General features: G+C 36.7%; 1 long non-coding RNA gene across 1 annotated transcript in view; it reads right to left on the minus strand.

The window, feature by feature from the left end:
• Positions 1 to 8,938: 8,938 nt before the first annotated feature.
• LOC103904858 overlaps positions 8,939 to 10,447 on the minus strand; it is a 1,780-nt gene continuing 271 nt past the window's right edge. Inside the window, exon 2 of the long non-coding RNA XR_657920.1 lies at positions 8,939 to 9,088. This is a non-coding gene — a long non-coding RNA (uncharacterized LOC103904858). The remainder of the gene's footprint in view (positions 9,089 to 10,447) is intronic.

Genomic DNA, 10,447 nt, shown 5'->3' on the forward strand with positions numbered 1-10,447 from the left:
TGCTTCAGCAGCAGAAACATTTCCTTTCCCGGGCATTCTCTCAATAGAAACAGTAATATAATGGCAAATAAGATTTTCTTCCTTTCATTCTCTCTCCATTCAGAACTACAAAAGAGAAATAGCCTTTACCTGACTATAGAAACCTTTTAACTCTTGTGTTCCAGTACTTAGTTATGAGTGAAGTGCACACAGCAAAATCAGAGAGAAACCAAGGAAAGAGCTCACTTAAACGATGTGATGATAGTCCAAACATCCATCTGATGATTGAGTAGCAAGACAGGAAGAAGATACACATAGATAGTGACGCCTGTGGGAACTTAATTTATAAACTTGCTTGGCTGTCAAACACATAAAGACAGAAGAATTACTTCTGATACTAAAAGCTTAATATTCTTAGAACAGTGAGAAACGTGACGTGTTATTTTCTTATTCTAATGTAAAGATGGCTGATGAGGCATGACACTGTTGAAGTGTCATGCAATCAGAAGCACAAACTTGCTGGCGGAGATGCTGCTAAAGTTGACATCAGATCACACAGAACCTAATTGCGGGCTCAGCCCATAACAACGGGTCTATGAGGATCCATGGAAAACTGTCCCTGTCCCCTGCTAGATTTGTGCTCTTCTTGACCCTCACTGATACTGAGTGAGACCTTTTGGGTCTTGGCCAGATTTTATTACAAGACATATAGGATCAGGACAGTCGGCCGCTCCTATTCTAAGCCCAAACTAGACCATGACTTAATCTAGACAAATCTTTGTAAAGAAGATACGATGTTTTAAACAAAGCGTGGTAAACTTTTACCTGGAAAACAAACAAACAAAAAAACCCCACAAGTTTGTTAAAAATGCCTTTAGAAAATCATGGAGCTACAGACTTGGACATAAGAATAGCCATGAAAGATGGAACTTTCATAATAAAATAGGAAAAACTTGTCTATTCCAAAGGTAACTAGAAAAAAAGAACCAGCCAGTGAGGTACATGAAGGCTCCAAAGTCTACTCTGAGTCCACAAAAAGGCCGTGACCGATTTCAGTGAGCTTTGTATTACAGTTCAGTATAACAGTTCTGTAACCACCTAGTTATTTTACAAATGAGTAAATATGAGTAACTCCCATTCATGATTCAGTACATAATGTAAAGGTAGGATAGAATGACAGTTATTAAAAGCATGTATTTTCCCCGCACACAAGATTTTCTATTCTCTTTTATATAACCTCTCTGCTCCTTTTTAAGCGATGCAGCTCTTAGTGTTCGGTACATTCTCTGAACGGTTTTGACATGTTTCAAACTGTAAGATGGTAGGAGCAGAGCTTTGTCCTCCCTTGTGTATACATGCTGTTTGCAAAAGCCTGGTTTACAGATGCAAATTATTAAGATAATGCTGAGAAATTTAATAAAACATTAGTTGATGATCTTCTGTTTGATGCCCTACAGAACTCGTGTGGGATTCAATTAGAAATAGGTAAATGCATTCAAAGACTGAGTCTGGTTCTTTAAGCAACAGGTCCCCCTGTCGAATACCTTCATGCCTGTATCCTCGTTATTTCAGGCAGCTTCTAAAAGTCAAAAGAATAATTTTCTGTTCTAATTACCTGTTGGATGTAACAGACAAGCACTTTCCAAGTATTTATTAATCTGTGTGGCTTTGATCTAATACCCAAGAGCCATTTTATCTATGCTGTAATTTATTAATTAACATACGTAAGTATACACTAATCTTTCATGTGGTTCACAATATTGCATCTAAACACAAAAGGTATTTTGGAGGAGGAAATTTCTGCTGAAATAATTCTATTTTCTCATTCATACTGTGGAAGCAGCCATCATCCCCCTTTTATCTGCTCTCTTTTTTTTTTTTTTTAATTTTTAAATCTATCAATATGAGATAATTTGTATTTTATAAAAATCCTTATACCAGTTTCCTACACTGTTTAAAAAAGCTGTAGCATTCTCTCAGGGACAGGGAAAACTGCTGCTTTTTAGAATAAACATATTTTAAATATCCAAATCTGTGCCATTTTAGCTTTTTGAACAAATTAACATTAACAAAATAGTACCAAGAGCAATAAAGAGGAAGTAACAAATCCACAAGAATCAGGCTTGCATTAATGTTATGCTATACACACTTCCAAGTTTCAAGCCCTGTCAAGAACAATTGCCTTTGATTGCCCGTTTCTCTGTTCTTTATCCTATATCAGAATGTAGCAAACATTTATCCTTTCAAGCTTACAACTTAATTTCTTGCCAAGTGGAATGTGTTTTGTGAATTCAAACATGTGATGGGACTTTTTTTTGTTTTTAACTGAAGTTATACATATTTGGAGGTTTTGTGCCAAATTTTCTATATTCAGCAATTTGGGCCTTTTCCAGCAATTTTCATTTGTGATGCCTCTCTCTATGATGAGTTAGAAGTCATTAACATAGGACCAGAAAAAAATCATAATTGACAAAGGACAGAAAAGAGTGTTCTCACTGGACTGGAGCTGGGTGACACGTAGTCAAGCAGACCTAGCCTCTGCTCCTTACTTCAACAACTGCTCGAAGAGCGTTACTCAACAAATTCAGCCCACAAGTGGAAATCCTGTACTGAATTTCAATTTTGTGAAGATATTTGCAGCTAAGTCATGAAAGCAAGGATTTATACTGGAAACCTAACAGGAACTGTCAAGGAAGGTCTCACCACTAAGTAAAGAATGGGAGCCAAGAGGAAACGTCAAGTACGTGCTCCAAGAAGAGAAGGAAGAATTACCCCTCTTAATAGCAAAGAAGTAGAGTTTGGTGGTGAAACACAACCGTCCCATCACTTCAATACCCTGGCTATATTAATAAAAGTAAGGGATTAACTTTGAATGTATACAGATTAAGGCAAATACCCAGAATTAGCATGAAACTCTTGCTGGTTAATATGTAATGAAGAATGCACAATTCCTTTAAACAAAAGTAAGAAATACACCACATATTGTTTATACCAAACACAGTTGGGGACGTGAGCCTTTCGCCTGGGAAAACCATCTTCAAAGTAGCAACTGTTTTCCCAGCTGTGAATACTCTTTCCTGGGAAATCTATTCCTACCATTACAAAAATAATTTTCAAAGGAATGTAAAATTATTCAGCCTAATCTATGCATATCCGTATTTCAGACACTATTTTGTACCTTCTTAGACATGTCTGTTTACAAAAGGCCTACTATTCTCTATAAACACTATATGGTATCACAATCAAATTTACCTCTTTTAAAAAATAAATAGATGTATGGTTAATTTAATAAAATAATTTAAAGCAACTCTATCAATATTCTGATGAAAAAGTGTAGCAGGAAACAAATGTTTCAGTCCCATAAGTAGCTGCCCTCAAAGTTTGGGCTTGTTTTTATTTTCTTTTTCCTAATTTGAGAAACATCGCATAGATAAGAAAGCAGACAAACCAAGTAGGATCTCACATGGTAAGTCAGAAATGCCAAATGAGTTTATAGCTTCCTAATTTTTTTTCAACTACCAGAAGGCCATCCTGCAGCGAGGCAATCAGAAGCCAATGGACCAGCAAACTTGTCTCTTCGTGCAAGTAAGAAAAAATACAAATAAAACAAGAATAAACATTCAACTGAAAGGTAGCCCAAAGAAAAGAGAAATAGGCCAAATATTTCAATTACAGACTGACCAAAACCAGCAGACTAACAAAAGCGCACTGAGATTTAACTTTGCCATTTTGAGAAATAGCTATCATCCCCCCTTTATCACCAGAAAACTGCTAACTGCTGATGTATCTGTACAACAGAGGGATGAGGGGGGGAGTTGAAGGGATGGAGGGGGAAGTTGAAAGATTGTGTCATCTTCTCTTGATAACATGGACAAAACTCTATTTGCATGTTAGAGAGATTTTAAAAATGGTCAAAAAAACTAGTACAAGACAAGATTCTTATTTTAGGAGGTTATGCTAAATAAAATGAACTTTTTGGAATTTATTTTCCTTTTTTCAAAATTTAAGATTGGTTTTCTACATATTTCTTAAACAAACAAAAATTAATAACCACGGATAAAACTAATGCATACAAACAGAGAATTAAGCTAGTAAAGCAAAACTAAACAAATGCAGGAAGAGTTGATAGTGGAATTGCAATGCAAGCAGTTTCCAAAATATATTTTTAATGTATATAAGATACATCTAATATTGATAGCCTGGTAATCAGAAGAAAATTCTGCAACATCACACTAAGTTGTAACTTCATGGCACTTTTTAGGATGGGAAAAATACAAAACAAGTTATTTTGATGGTTACAAGACAAGTTTCCCATTAATTAAAAAAAAATAAATTAATGGCACAATAAAGGATTACTGAGTTTGTTTGCAAATCATCCACAACTCATTATTTCAACAACAGGCTTTGGTATGAATTAGTGGGTTGTCAAATAAATAAATACACTTTCCGATGATAGCTTTACAGTATCTGCTTGATAGGTTTTGTAGCATGAATGTCTAGTTTGCATTCACTAAACAGTCAAATTACTACCCCAGTTACCTGATTACAAGCAGCATTAGAGATCGTATCAAAGTAGCATTCCTAGCTATTCCACCAAGCTCATGCCAAAACGTTTGTCTCCATAGCCTAAACATAGTTTTATGGGGTTTTCCACCACTACAAGCAAACAACGATTTTAAAGAGTAATTTTTTGTGGTTTGCTTTGCTGTAGTACTAGCTTAATAACTCCTTATTGGCCTTTATGATAACCTCCAAAAAGCTGAACAGAAAAACCCTTTCCCTGCTAATTTTGCCATTTTCCATTTAGTAAACAGATCTTACTGTTTGGGCACCTGCACACTAGCCCTCTGATTAAAGAAACACCATGAGCTACTTGTTTACTTGCCATTGTTTGTACTATCTGTATGGAATCTCAAAAATTAAATTCCTTTCCCACTGATTTTGCCTTTATCTGGGGAAAATGTTGATTCTTCCTCCTCCAACCATTTGCAATGCTGAAGATAACAAGGAACATACAAGGAAACACTCACTGACTGTATGAGCATTACCTAAAGTACCCTTCAACCATGAACAACAGGATTTGATTTATAAAGATTGATTGCCTCTTAGTCATTGTAATTTTCCTTAAAGTTACAATGTTTGCTAGACTAAATTGGGAAGAAACAGGAAAATAATATTGTGTTCTATGGATTATGGATTTTGAGTCTTGCCCAATAGATGTTCAACTCCGGACAAATTTCTTACTGTTCTGTAGAAAGCCCACAGCTCTGAAAACAGCACTGGAGAAACAAGATCTACCCTTAAATTACAAGGTTAAAAGATCCTTTGATACAGTAAGGTCATTGTGGGTAGAACTCAAATAGCCTTCATAAACAAAGCAACCACAACATGTTGTTCCCTACCTACAGTGTTGTGTCAGTACTGCTGTTTCGATAAGCTTCATGGCATTAAGGCAGCTGAAATTTTGAAGGGTGAAGAAACCCATAAACAGAAGTAAGACACAGGTAATTGCAAACAAGCACTTCTAATGCTGCTGTTATTTCAAGATTACACATTAGCAATATTGTAAATATTTTTTTCAGAGAACTGAAACAAAATTAATTTGTCTCAGACAAGGTCCATCAGAAAGTCTTTATTTAAGAAGCCAGTATTTAACTTCAGACCACCAGTCTAGATGGCACATTTTAAATTGCTTTTCTTTATGCCTATGTTATGTGACAATTCAAAAGAATAATCTCCAATTATAGGAAGGTTTAACATACGAGTATGGTAGGAAACTACAAAATCGTTAGAAAACAAGTAAAACTAATGTCCAGGCATTAAAAAAAAAAAAAAAAAAAAAAAAATAAAGTTTTAAATAGGGGGGTTTTTTGTTAAATGTGGGGTTTATTGCCAAGTAGCTAAATAAAACAGTAACATTATGAAAATCTGTCAGAAAAAACACAAGACTGAATTAAGTTTAAAAACTTGTACTGCTCAGCTCCACTAGAGATGTGTCATTTAGAGCTGTGCGGTTCTAAGATCATTCATGAAAACATTTATATTGGTCTTGAATTGCTCATTGCTATTTAATGTAAATGTGGGGTTTATTGCCAAGTAGCTAAATAAAACAGTAACATTATGAAAATCTGTCAGAAAAAACACAAGACTGAATTAAGTTTAAAAACTTGTACTGCTCAGCTCCACTAGAGATGTGTCATTTAGAGCTGTGCGGTTCTAAGATCATTCATGAAAACATTTATATTGGTCTTGAATTGCTCATTGCTATTTAATGTAAACAGAAGAAATTGAGTAGATGAAAATCAATAAAACATCGAGATTACTCTGAAAGGTCAAGTTGTTCCAAGAAAAAATGCTTTAGTCTTAGGCTGGTAAGAATTTTTGAAACAAATTTCATGAAGGAATGATCAATGTACACTAAATCCAGTCAGTTAAGACATTTCAACTTGCCTGCCTGCAGCTCTATAACAAAATCAATTAGATATTTACATTTTCCACTTTGGAGACTAAAATTGCTGTACTAGAATAGAAAAAAAAAGTAAATCACGGGAAAGTAAAGTGACTTAATGAACCAGTGAAACCTCTCTCCCACCAAAAGCAATGTATATTATATGTATATAGCTATTATATAGCTATCTTTCGTAAATCACAGGAAAGTAAAGTGACTTAATGAACCAGTGAAACCTCTCTCCCACCAAAAGCAATGTATATTATATGTATATAGCTATTATATAGCTATCTTTCGACTTCCTTCCATCACCTATGAGACTCCTTAGGAGAAACTGGAGTCTATCCGTCCTTAAAGAATGCCAAAAAAGTTTTCTTTAATTCAGTTACTGCATTAAAAGTCAATCAAAGTTCATTAGAATCCAGTTGTCATACTTCAGGAATTTCTGTAGATCTATCAAGGTTCTGGCTTATTTTAAAGTAACAGAAATAAAATTAAAGAAACTAAGGCTGCAGAATAAACACACGCTCTCAGCAGTTGCCTTTATTTTTGTTCCAAATTTCTTCTTTGGAACCATCCAGACTAACCAAGCGCATCACTGCAGCCTCAGAGTTCCTCCTGATCTTCCTGTACACACAAAGCAATTTTACCTTGTTTTCTACCACATTTTCCATGCTGACAAGGTTTGATGTCCAAAAGCATTTTAAAGCATAACTGCCATTGTGACTTAACCAAGTATTTCACACAAAGCTGGGAGTACACATGCTAAGTAACCATCATAAACTGGCAGACAGCTAACTTTCATTAACCATTTCTGAAGTAAAATTGTTTAAGGTCTGCCTAACATTTTTCATTCTCAACAGCAATTTCAAACAAAAAAATGTGGTCTCCTAACTTACGCTTTCCTACTATCAAACAGTTACAGTTTATAAAGCTGATGCCAAAAAATGGCTTGCATAGACCTTATATGGTATTCCCTAAAACTAACACTATATACATGTTTAAGCCACCCACTGACACCAACTTTTATAATTCTAAGAACTGTTGTGCCTAGTGGTATTCCCTAATAGTATTAAGGATTCTTCTTTCCATTTAATATTTGCTCTTTCTTTCACAGTCCTACAGTCTGCATGGCCGACAAAAACTAATTTGGGGGTTCTAAGAACTTATCACTTGACATCAGACGGTCCAAAAAGGCCCCACTTGCTAGGGGTTTGAAGCCCACTTGGGATTTTTTTTTCCATTTTTACATTAAATTATACAGATTGTCACAGGCAATACAATTTTAATGTTGACATTCCGATTTCACACTGTTTTATCCTGGAAAATTGTTTTTACTCAAATTGAATTATAGTACTGTGAATCTGAAGTCTGTAATACACACCATATAAAGGAGAGCAGAAACATTCCCTCTGATTAAGCTCTAAATACCAGATTTTCTATTTTTGCTTTGATATAGACAAAGATGCAATCTTTCCCTACTTTACTTAGGGATATTTCTGCTGAGTTCAAAACCGCAAGAATTTACAGACCTCTGAATAGCTACTGCCAATAGGTTGGCGTTTCTTATATTATGCTTCACAAACTTTAAATGTAATAGCTAGAGACACTTATGCATGCAAAAGCTCTCAAAAAATATTCTTGCCAATGAGCTTAAATAAAGTCTAATAACAAAATAAGAAGCACTACTTTTTAGTTATATGATCTCCATTGAGCGATACATCTCACGATAAATGAAGTAACAAGCAGCTTTCACATCTATTTTATATTAGGCCAGGAAACATAAGAGAGTTTTTAAGACCATTTTTAAGACCTTTGCCTTTCCTTCTCCGCCTCTTGACAGTATCAAACCGCTTCATATTTCTTTGATCCACGTTCTACAGTAACCACTCAGAACAGCAGAATTAAACTGCCCTGTTTATGTATCATTTCCATCACAAAAAACTTACAGCTCTAAGTTTCCACTCAAATAACATCCCGATATTGCTAATTTCATTCTCATAAAATTAATTCATAAAATGTTCAGTAATACAAAGAAACTGCTGACACCTTCTGGTCACTTGACATTCTGTCCAAAAATCAAGAGGATTTCCAAGAAAACATCCTTCATGTTTTTCCAACCACTCAGGATCACATGAAGACTGAAGCTACGCCTATATTGCCATATGACAGTTGCTTAAAGCCATTCATTTGGTTCACCTTTCACCCACATTCTCTCACCCATTCTCCATCTTTCACAGAAGCATCCAAAACAAACAGAGATCACGTACTCTGACTGCTACAATTGTATCGGCTTAATTTATTGTCTCCTTTTAACTTTCACTCTAGGTATATTGCATGCAAGGAAACCGCAACTGAATCAAATAGCACATTGGTATTCTGCATGCAAGGAAACATCGCAACTGAATCAAATAGCACATTGGTATTCAGTACTGAATCTCGAAACCCGTCACATCACAGGTAACAATATATCCACCTTTTATCAAATTAAACAGTCAAAACTGGGAGAACCTACCTGCAGATTTTGTTTCTTTTTCTTTGGTTCAGTTTCCGATTCCAGCTCTCCCTTTTGGGCCACACGTTGCTTTAGCTTTTTTCTTTTTTCTGCCTTCTTTTCTTTTTTTTCCACATTCGTTTTCGGCATTTTAAAATTTAACTATTCTGTAACAGAAACCACCAAACTGCAATTAGAACCTTTTTTTAATATTAAGTATCAGTCTCATATACAGACAGAGTTATACTATAATTACACTGCTACGAGAATTATTTGTGACTACTTAACTATGAAATGTATGTCTGCACTGAATTTTGATCCATTTTGGAGAATTTTCATCATGTTTCCTTTAGGCATACATTATAGTTAAGCTACTGTAAAACTAGGATGTCATTCTCCTGTAGGAAACTCAACGCCTATTGTCCTCACAGGCCCCATTGTGGAAAACGCTTCACTGACCCTCCTGGTAATAATCCCCCATAACTGATGCTGTGCTTTCTGCAGGTCATAACGCACCACGCTGAACTGTTTTATCAATTGTCTACCTCAGATAACACCAATCAAACCGCTCTCTTCTCAAAATACATTAATGTGACTGTTAGTCATCCCATTAATATACATATGTGCGCATACACACATACTCACAAGCAAAAAGTAAGCCTACTTTATTACTAAACAGAGTTTTAAACCACCAGTTCTGTTTATAGTGCAAGTTTTTCTATTTTCATACAGAATGTGGAAAAACTATGCTTAAAGAATTCTGCCTCACGAGTTTTATCTTTCATTTTACACTGACCTAAAGGCAAAGGCGAACAGGAGTTGCAGAAAACCTGGTTCTGAAACCAGGTCTAGTATGTAACTGCGTATTATTTCTCTGAGAGAAAATCTGATTTAAGCGGCTTTCAACAGCTGCCCCAACACAGTCACTTTCTCAGTAACAGCACAAACGCTACAGTTGACTCAATCACAAATATTTAGCTTGAAAGACGCTCTGAAAGCTAAAACAACCCACAAACCCAGTTTGGTAGGCACCCATGCAGCTGAACCCGCACAACCGATGGGTAGGAACCCCCTATGCCGCCTGGCAGAGCAACAGGGACCCACGTCCTCGGCACCTCTGCCACAACGGCACCTCAGTTAACGACACTCGGCCAGGCCAGGCCTAGACCCGGGCACCACCAGGCCCTGGCCAGGAAGGCACTGCCTCAGCGGGCGGGCAGCACTTAGGAGGCGCCTGGCCACCGCCTTCCCAACACAAGACCCCTGGGTTTGCTTTTCCTTTTGTCGAGGAGCGAGTTAAGGCCTCGTGACTAGAAAGTTTTTAAATTTGAGTAGCACGTTCTCGAGAGCGGCCACCAGACCATCTTTCACGGGCAAAGCGACGCCGCTGTCCTGTCTCCAGCACTACCCACCAGCTTCTCCGCAGCGCACACCCAGCGCCGAGCCCCCACCCTCAGCGGGGGTCGGGGGCAGGCGGCTGGGGGACGACAGAGGGAAGCTGCACCGGGCAGGAGGGAAAAAGACAC

This window comes from Aptenodytes forsteri, unplaced genomic scaffold, assembly GCF_000699145.1.
Source record: "Aptenodytes forsteri isolate BGI_AS27 unplaced genomic scaffold, ASM69914v1 Scaffold55, whole genome shotgun sequence".
NCBI classification, from domain to species: domain Eukaryota; kingdom Metazoa; phylum Chordata; class Aves; order Sphenisciformes; family Spheniscidae; genus Aptenodytes; species Aptenodytes forsteri.